Here is a 10,754-nt window from a genome sequence, read left to right as displayed (position 1 = left end):
ATACTAAATAGCATGTTGGCTATTAAGAAATAAATGACTTAAAACATGGCTTCTATACTTCATAAATTTTTAGAAATCATCAAATTACACAAACCATGTATAGACATTTCAAGAAAACTGTGACACCAATAAAAATCAAGGGGACAATTTGCCAAATTAAAGATGAACAACAGAGATGGCATTAAAAAGAACATATTTTATAAATGCCTGTCTTATTTACAGTTGCATAATTACTATGTGAGAACTTAATACTAATAGAAAAGGATGCATCTACACATCTGAGACATGTTGACTTATAGGTAACTAAGTACAATGGGAGAAAATGAGTAAATTGATGAAAAATTGAGCAAACCTAGGGAAAAATTCTCCATAGAGGTTTTATTACAAAGTTTTTGAGAAATAAAGAAAGTAAGACAGGATAAACAAGAAAATCAGTTCATGTATTACACTTATTAAACTATGGCCATACTGTCAGTACAGGAGAGAATAGTTAATCTTAATATTGCCAGTTTTAATTTTATTAAAACTAAAGACCAGAGGGTTTCATGAATTTAAATGTTTTCTAACAGGAGTTGTAAGTTGTCAGACAGTGAGCATAAAGCACAGACTCATGGGGAAAGACAAATGAAATGTGAAAGAGAATAATATAATAATAGAGCAGATGTAAAGAGGTGAAACATATAACTAAACCTTTTTTCTACCAAACTTCGAGTCATCTACTGAGATGTCCCTATAACCTCTCTCAGTGCAGATCCTGTTGGAGCTGTGATTGTTTTCATTGGGAAAATGTAACACCTTATAATTCCAGCACAGTCAATCGAGTTACCTGTCCTAGCAACTGAGCCAAGATGAGACATCATAGTCTAGTCTGTAGCTAAAGAAGAAACTGTATCACTTGGCATGGGAACTGGGCAAGCAACAGTGACACTGTATTTTATTATGGGCAAAATAAAGGAAAGGATGAAAGTGACTCAGGGTTTCCAGATTACTAAATTCTGCCACAGCTAGCTAGACTTACATTGTAAGCAGGTGTGTGTGTGTGTGTGTGTGTGTGTGTGTGTGTGTGTGTGTGTGTGTGTGTGTTTATACACATATGCATGTGTGCACATGTGTAATTTTAAATCTGACAACTATAAAGCTACCTTTATTTCTGAACCACCCACTCACATAAGCTGGAGCTCTATGTCTTTTATAATAAGAGAGATTTTTGTTACTTCCCCAGAAACACTTTATTTTAAGTTAAAATAAAGTTTTCATTTTGTGTACTTAGATTGGAGACAGTTTTGTCATTTTAACCACATATTCATTGGCATTTTAGGAGGTTAGTGCTTGTGTACCAAAAATCTTTAAAAAAACAATGAAAAATTTATCTCTCTTATTAAACAATGAATATTGGAAGTAACCTGACCTCACCTGTAGTAAGTACATCTATTGTACACACAGTAATCATGTATAAGCACTTAGCTTTGAATCCCATTATAGGGATATCATTATAATGGGCATTTTATATACTCTGGTCAAATAATGCTATTATATTTTAATGCAGTCTACACCATCAATTAATCAGAAAGAAAAGTATCAACAACTCTCAGCCCTATGAAATTTTTCCTGATTGTATCATTTGAGTTGTGAGCATAAAGGAGATTATATGTATATGTATACATATATAAAACCTCAGATAAAATGTATAATATGTATAAAATGTTATGTGTTATATGTAAAATTATGTATATGTATATGAAGGTTTATATAGTTGAACAAAATTTTTTAAATGGAAGGGACTAGTCTATAGAGAAAAAAATGAGTGAGAGGCTGACAAGGACCAAATCAGGTAATGTCTTGGAGGTATGTTAAACAAAATAATGTATGTTGCACCTTTTAAAGATCACTATGATTACTGTGTAGAAAATACATTGAAGTGGCACAACAGTGAAAAGAAGGATGCCATGTGGCAATTCCAATTGCAACAATTCCAATCAAATGTGGATTAGGCTAAAGTAGTACTAGTAGAGATGGCAAAATGCCGAATGAATATAGGATATACGTCATAAGATGAATGGATAAAATCTAATGATAGTAAATGCGTTTGGCAAGGGCAAGAGGGACAAAGAGTTAAAGGGAAGATTGTAAGATATCAAGAAACACTAATTCCCTCCTACCCTTTCCTTTGAATGTGAGCGTCCATTATAGAGTTGTCATGTAGCAGTCTTTTTATGAATGGAAATTGCTATATTAATTTAAAAGTTTAAGTCTCAGAAATCATCTTCCTCCTTTTCTTTCTTGTGTATGCTAATAAGTTGTCTGAAAAATAGGTCTTTATTAGACATGGTTTTAAGCATGACAATTAGCAATACTCCGAATATACACAGGATATTACATACAAGATATTATTAGAGTCATCACTACTGTGTATGTATACTATGTTTCAGTAACATTCAATTGAGAATTAAAATTTTTGACTGAGTTTCAGCTTTATAAGAGTTGAAGAGCTGTCATCTACAAATGTTAGTTTTAGAAACTTTCCTTAATAACTTTGGAATTTAGTATACTCATTTTTAAAAAAAGGAATACATAATATTCCCATATATTACATGTTTTCCCTGGAGAAAAATCACCAAGGAAAATGATAATTGTATGTATTATGCAATATTATAAGTGGTTTTTGAAATAAATAAAATTGGATAAAATCACTGTGCAAATAGACATGAATAGAAAGAGACACTGCCTTCTGTTCTTTTCTTTTTGTAAATGGACTGATTAAAGGCAGTTCAGCCTTTACTTTTGTCTTTGAACATTTCACATTCTGATAAAGCTAGATTTTCTATTGTGGGATTGAATAATTTCTCTGTATGTTGTGGGTTAGTAGCAGTTTTTCCTTGTTTGATCTTCTAATGACTCATTTCTGATGAAAGCTTTTTTAGGCCCTATGTGTTTATTTTTCTGCCATCAAGGGTCCTTTCTGACTAATGTCCTTTCTTGAAAGGAATGGAAAAAAGAACTTTCTTTTATCCAGTGTATCAATGAATAAAAAAAAATAAAAGCTACTTCTATTACCATTCTTCTTGTCACTCTAGCAATTCAAATTTTTCTAAGCAGTGACAGTGTGTTCAACAGCATACGCATATTACGTAAGTTAAATCTTAACAACAACCTGCAAAATAAGCATTAAAAAGCTTATCTCTATTTTTAGGCAGGGAAGCCAAGGTTCAATGATATTACCTAACATGGTGATGATCATTGGCTCATGAAGTAAAAGAATTGAGACTTAAACACAAGTCTGATAATAAAGATTGTGTTTACTACCAATTAAAGATTGTCTTCATTATTATCTTTCAAATAATCTTCCTAGGAAATTTTATGGAGCAGAAAAATACACTAGAAATCAGAACAAGATCCTAGGGTATATGAAAATGTAATATAGCATGAACATTTTTAATTGAATGATTTAACAATAGTTTATCAATATATGGCAGAAGCATAACTAGGTAATTACATATAAGGAAATAAATTAAAACCTTATTCCTCAATGTATCAAAGTAAAAAGTCAAAGAATTTGGAAGAATTTGGATATGTGGGCTATGGAAGCCTTAAGATGCTATAAACAGAACATAATGGGTGATTCTGAAGGGAGTTCGGAAGACCAGAATGTCAATGGGAATGTGGACAGTGAAGGCAGGTTCATGAGGTTTCAGATGGTAAGAAGGACTCTACTGGAAAATGGACTAGAGGCTATTCATGCTACATTTTGGACAAGAATTTGTCTACATTTTGTTCCTGTCCTGTGATTTCATATGAGGCTGAGTTTAAAGGTGGCAGACTATTTTGGCAAAGGAAACTTCAAGAGGGTATAGTTATTGCTGGTTCCAATGAACTAAGAAGGTTTACATTGAGAATCCAGAGCAAAAAGCAGAGTGGAAAGATTAGAAAATAATCATGTGGTCTGGCTAGAAAAGGAACACATTTTAAGTTGTGAACAAGGATGTTGTGGTTGTTAAAGAGATTAGGGTCATAAAAGAGAAGCCAAGCACTCTGCACTGAGACAAAGGGAAAGATTACTTGACAGCATCTCAAGAATTGGACAGACCCTCCCATTTCAGGTTCCAGAATGTAAAATAGTAAACTCATTTGGAAGACTTTCCCTTGAGAAGAGAGTCACTTGGTATGCTATAGGCAAAGGCTACATATGGAAGTGTTTTCCTGGGTTCAGCAGTGCAGGCACTCAGAGGCAGTTTCAGTCATGGTACAAGGGGCCCAGAGACTACTTAATTTGGTGGCAAGCATTGCTCTTGTCTGTGTGATGATGGTTTTGTAGGCATGCAGAATGAAGTTATGGGATCATAGAGGCTTATACGTAGATTACAAAGGAACTTCTGGGAGGACAGGCAATGTGTGCCAGTGTCAGATTCCCTATATGGAGCCCCTGAGAGTGTGATATAACATGCTATGAAGGTGAAACCAAAGCTGAAATGAAGACACTAGTGTGTTATAATGGCAGAAACATGGAATTCTTGCTAAGGAAAGTTCCTGGTAACTACTGGCTTCAGCCCAAGACAGAGGCCTTGTGGACTACAAATGGCAAGGCCGTAGTGTAAGGCCTGCCAAGCTTATTGGAGCTCACATCAGGACACCACATAATCCAAATGCTGATTATGCAGCTGCCATAGTTTGCCCTGTGGGGTTTCTGCCTTGCTTTGGTCCCATGCTTCCTTTTTGTAATGGGAATGTTTACTCTGTGACATTATATCTTGGAAATATGTACCATTTTTATTTTATGGGAAATTGTAGTGAAGAGTTTGCCTTGAGTCTCTGAAGATACTTTGAATGGGGACTGGCAAACAATTTTGGAGACCCTTGGAGATGAGCTAAATACATTTGGCAATTTGAGATGGCCATGAGCCTTTAGAGGCCATGGGCAGAATGTTACGATTTGAATATGAAATGTCCCAATTAGGCTCATGTTTTGAAATTTGGTCCCCAGCTGGTGGTGCTATTTTTGGAGGCTATGGAAACTTTGGGAATTGAGGCCTATCTAGAGGAAGCAGTTAATTGGGGGCATGACTTTGAAGGTTATAGCAGCTCTTCAGTCCTTTCCACTTTCTCTGCTTCCTGTCCACCAAGAAGTGAATAGCAGCCTCCACCATACACTCTCACTGCCATAATATTCTACCTAGTGCATTGGCCAATGTACCAACGCTCAGAGGAGGGGCCTTGGGGAAGTGACTGAATTATGAGGGCTCTGATCTTATCAATGGATTAGTAAATTGATTGATTCATAAATGCTTGAAATATTTGGAGATGGTAAAAACTATAGAAGGTAGGGTTAGTGAAGGAAGTGGGTCCGTGGTAGCATAAACCTCAGGGCTATATATCTTGTCCTTGTCCCCTTCTCCTCTTCTTTCTCTCTTTATTTCTTGTCCACCATTAGGTAAACAACTTTTTTCCTATATCATGATGATTAGCCTCACAAAAAGCACAGAAATAACAGAACCAAGTGGCCATGGACTAAAATCTCTGAAACTATAATCCAAAATAAATATTTCATTTATTAAGTTGATTTTTTTCAGATTTTTTTTCATAGTGACAAAAAGCTGACCAATAAAAAGAGATATCCATTATTAGTTCTAATGTATCTAGACAAACATGAAATTATCCTTAAATATTTTCATTATCTGATAAGCCAATTTGCACAGATATTTATTCATTTTTGGCAAACTCTATTAGAAATAGTTCAGAAAATTATTTCTAGCAAATGATCATTGCTGCTACATTTTCATATATAAAGAATTACTACTATGGAAAGTACTCTATTGAATTGATCTTAGATTAAGAGATGAGAACTGCTTACATTGTGTTCTGCTGTCAGGTTTTTAAAAAACATATCACTTGGTACTACATCATGCACCACAGATCACAAAAGTACTTAAAATAAATCAAGTTTCTCTATATCACTATAATATGCATACCCAACCCCAACTTTGGAATCTCTTAGGAAGCCTGACTAAATTGATTGAATGTACAGCTTAACTAAGCCCTGTAAATCATACTCTGTGACATGCAGGATTTAGGTAACTTGAATTTATCACTTCAGGAATATTTACACATTAGATATCTATATATGTATATTTGTCTATATATCTATATCTATAACTATTCATCTATCTACTTATCTTCCTCCATATCATCTGTTAGAACTTGTTGACATTAAAGTCATTAGGAAAAATTACTTCTGTTTTGACAGTTCCATATTTACAACAGTAGCAGTTTCCTGTTTGGTAATATTTTAGTCAGTCATCTATTTCTGACAAGACTCAACCTAATTTTCCTGTATTCCATGTAATAATTATTTGCATTGATATACCATTTTATACTTTTCAAGACACTTCCAAATTCATTATCCCATTTGATCATCTAAATAGCTTTGTAATACAAAGTAGCTAGAAATATATTTATATACAAGAAGTTAAACTGACACCTCGGTTCAGTGGAAAAATGGGGCAAGCATCCAAGATTCTTAACTGTTTAGTGTTTTATTTATCATGAAACACTGTCTCCCTTTCTTGCTTTATAAAATACCTTTTGCTTTTGTGTGTGCCAGATATTTTAAAAATAAATTTATATAACTGTTTTTGTATATACTAGACTTATGCAACTAGATTATACATTTCTACATATATAACTTGTATTGATTACATGTAGCCCCTCAGCCATATATATAGCGCCTGATTTCTTACTACATCTGTAGATATTAAAATTCTGAAAAAAAACTGTCATTGCTTTGAAAAGCTCTTTTGTTCTATTAATAAAGATGAGCTTAGGTCCAAAAGTCCTAATATTGGCCTTAGCCTTAGTGTCACATGTTATAGCTTATAGTTTGTCCTAAGCTAGATATTTAAACTAAAGGGTTAAAAATATACCCTTATTTATCAGTAAGAATATGTAGACTTCATAGCTCCAAAAAGCAAGCTGTTTTTCAATACTAACAGGTTTCAACACTAAGGGCATATTTACTACCTAAAATCCCTTGGTATATTATTATTTAGACATGTAGCAAAGAACTAGTAAGATCACAAGGGAAATAACTGGCACATTATCATTAAAGACATGAAATACAGATGCCATTTGCAACACATGAACAAGTAGAATATTGATTTATAGTTAATAGCCAAATCACTAGACAACATGGTAAAGTAGTTATGATTTGTCACTTTACTGTGTTATCCTTCTTAACATTGCTAAGTGACTTAACATAAAGATTATTTCAAAAGTGACAAGTGTTTATGCAATTCAGGATGGTTTTGGCTGATGAATTCATTATTTTCCTCTATTTAGAGCATTATGACTAGTAGAGTGCCTGTCTAGAGCATTATGACATCTTAATGAATTTCCATGAATATAACTGAGTGCAATTATTCCTTCCAGAAATAATTATTTAATATACATAAGAAAATTTGTAAATTAGCTAAATATTTCAAAATAAACATATTGAATGTATAAATAATGACTGTTGCAATATTGGACACTATTTATTTTACCAACAGTGATACCTGACATATGCCACAAAGATGAATGAAATTTTGTGATTCACAGGTAAATGGATGGAACTGGAGAATGTCATCTTAAGTGAAGTTAGTTTAGCTCAGAAGGCCAAAAGCCACATGTTCTCCCTCAAATGGACTTTAAACAAATGCAGCAATATTATGGGACATGGGTCACACTGAGGGTGGCCACACATGGGAGGGATAGGGCAAGGGAAGGAAACTAGAAACTTGAATGTGGTTGATGTGCTCACTGTACAAGAATGAATATAGAAACTGACTGTGAACACCATGGGAAGGTGACTAGGCAGGAGTGAAGAGGACTGGTACAGATGAACCAGTTGGGGTTGTAATACATATATGCATGAAAACAACACAAGGAATCTCCCAAATTAGCAAAAGAGCCATGTTTCTCTTGTTATCTTTTATGCTTTTTCTTCTATAAAATTGGATCACAGGAGGGTGGAACAGGTTCTTCTGGGGGGCAGGAGGGGAAAGGAAGGTAAGAGGATCAATACAGTACAAATAATGTATACACATGTGTGTGAATGCAAAAATGATACCTGTTGAAAGTGTTCCAGGAGTCAGGGGTGGGGGATGACAGAGAGCAGTGGAGGGAGTAAATCCAAGTATGATATATTTGATACATTGTAAGAAACTTTGTAAATACTCCAATGTACCCCAAACCAATACAACAATTAAAAAAAAAGACATATGAATCTCAAAACTTTGAGAGTCTCTCAAACATCTCTACATCCTGAACTAACCATTGTAGAACACCCATGGACCTATTGAAACACTTCTATAAAGCATTTTTGTCCTTAGGCTTCTTTCCAAAGTTCTCTCAAGGAAAGTGGTGAGTTTAGATAACTGAGTGATAAATCCACATGAGAGAGAAAAGGATCTATTTCAAAATTCTCCCAGGAGGCCAGTATTCAGTTGAGATCTCAACACATGGTATATTTGCAATTATGTCAACAAAAACTCAAATGCCAGATATGCCCAAATTAGCTACACCATGGGGTTAACAATGCATAAAAGGATGCTAGTAAGCAAAAGATGACATAGTATTCATTTACCTTGATAAGTTCTTGAGCAATTTTAAAGACAATGTGATTTGGTATATTTAGCATTCAACCTTTGATAGTACAGAGTAGGCAACTAGGGCTGATAGGGTAAGAGATTCAAATAACTTGCTGGTTCCATGGGGGAAATACAGACATACCTGCACTTTTGTAAACTCTGTGCTTTTTGAGAGCCAGAAATTGCCTGTTGTGACACGGAACCCCATGCCACTTGCTCAGCTTAACAGTTGAGCCTTCTGCTTTGGCATAAGAGAGCTGGGACACTGGGTCTGAAGAGTTTGGGGATTTAGCACATGCCAAAAAAGGTGTTTCAGTTATTTTAAGAAGCTTTTAGAATTCAGAATTTGTGAAAACACTGTTTCGTAATAAAACCAAGTAAAAACATTTCTTCTTTCCTTGCAATTTTTCTTTCTTCCCTCCATTGCACTCTCACCATGGTCCATTTTGAGATGAGACTTCATATCATAACATGTGTATCTAGATATCTTTATGTATATATTACATATATATATGTAATTCTCATGAGTAGAACATGAGAGGCTGTATAGTACAGATTAAAAAATCTTAAGCTACAAAATAATAAGGGCATGTCTAACCAATGTGCATATTAACTACGAAATAATTGTAATAAAATAGAATTAATTAACATTATGGGGAAGCATTCTCATGCCAAGGTGCCTCTTTAAATACCTTTAAGCCACAGTACTTATGAATAATTCAATTCAATCATTATATAGCCAACACTGTTTTAGGCTCTGTAGGGGATACAAAATATAAGATCAATTAACCTTTCATCTAGTGAGAAGAAACTCACTAGAGGACAAAGCTATACCCACATGCTAAGAATTATTTGATTTTGTTTTATGAACAGTGTAGGTGTTTTTTAACACAGGCCTTTAAGCTTCAAAGTTATGATTGTTTCATCCATGCTATATAAAGTACAATGTAAGGACCTAGGTTCTGGTGTATTAGATGGGTTTAGAAATTATTTTCTAAGGAGAATGTAGGTCCTATTGATAGGTCTTCTTACCTCTGAGCTTGAATGGTCTCCTTATACAAGTATCTATCAAATAGTCTTAACAAATCAAAGTTTTGCATTTTTCCCAAGGAATCACATAGGAAATGTATAAGATGATCCTGAAATATCTTCTTATGCCAGAAAATAAGTACATGCACAAAAACCATGGGGGCATATCAAAATGACACAGAGTCAGCTTGAAAGATCTTACAATGGGATAACTAGCACATTTGAACATGAAAAGAAATACTGATTGTAAAATATCATAATTTATTGAATAGAGTAAAAATACAAAAGCCCATATGGATGAAATAAGTGCATGAGTAAATAAGCAAGAAGGAAAAGCTCTTCCTCACAGTGGAATGTCAACTAGTGAATGTGGAAGGTAGAGTTAGAAAATTTTAAATCACTAAAACTTAAATGTGCATTTGATAGTTTTGATAATGTATAAGAAATCTATATTCCTCAAAAATTGCCTATTAATTTGAAAATGAAACATAGTACCTTTGCAGTGGAGAAACTTGGAGGATAACACCTTATTTAATTAGCCAATTTCAAATGATCAATATTGAAATAAACTGCATGACCTGCTTTCTATTATGACTCCTTGAATAGGATAAATAAATTTCCTAGCATTCCTCCTAAAATGTAAGAACAAACAATAATCATGAGGAAATATCTGCTATTTATGCATATTTTTCAAAATAGCAGGACTTTACATTTCAAAAAACATCAAGAATTATGAAATAGTGAAAGGAATTCATACAAATTAAGAGACTAAATAGATGTGAGAATTGAATATAATACAAATACCAGGATTGGAAAAGTGGATATAAAAATTTTGTAACTTTAATGGAAATCATTTCAAGAATTTGGGAAGTGGATTTATGGACAGTGAGTTAAATAATATATTAAATCCCTATTAATTGTGCAGATTATGATAATTTTATTCTGTCTATATGTTATTGCTATTTTTTGTTTTTAGGAAACATATTTTAAAAGAGTTAAGTATGCAAATGCACTATGTAAGTTTACTCAGGATGCCTTAAGAATGCACCACAAACTGGGTGGCATAAATATCAGAAATTTTTTGTCTCACAGAAATCCAAAAATCAT

This window comes from Castor canadensis, chromosome X, assembly GCF_047511655.1.
Source record: "Castor canadensis chromosome X, mCasCan1.hap1v2, whole genome shotgun sequence".
NCBI classification, from domain to species: domain Eukaryota; kingdom Metazoa; phylum Chordata; class Mammalia; order Rodentia; family Castoridae; genus Castor; species Castor canadensis.
The sequence above is the reverse complement of the archived record's forward strand: the minus strand, read 5'-3'. Positions refer to the sequence as shown.